This window comes from Myotis davidii, unplaced genomic scaffold (assembly GCF_000327345.1).
Source record: "Myotis davidii unplaced genomic scaffold, ASM32734v1 scaffold862, whole genome shotgun sequence".
Taxonomy (NCBI): Eukaryota; Metazoa; Chordata; class Mammalia; order Chiroptera; family Vespertilionidae; genus Myotis; species Myotis davidii.
In genome coordinates, this window is record NW_006293230.1 from 180,911 (window position 1) to 181,152 (window position 242).

The following is a 242-nucleotide window of genomic DNA, read 5'->3' on the forward strand; positions in this document are numbered from 1 at the left end:
TGAGGAGGTCCCCGGTCTTACACGCTTCTGCGGGGTCAGGGCCGAGGACCCTCCGAGGGCAGGGCTGTGCGGCTTAGTGTGCGCGAGGACCCGGTGCTGGGTCAGGGCTGCGGGGAAGGGTTAGGGGAAGGATGTCAATAGGTCTGTCCTGGGGGGCTGGTAAGGTAGGCGGGCACGTGAGGGAGCAGCGGTGCTCAGAGAAAATAATGAAAACAATTTTGTCAAAATTGATTTACCCTGAC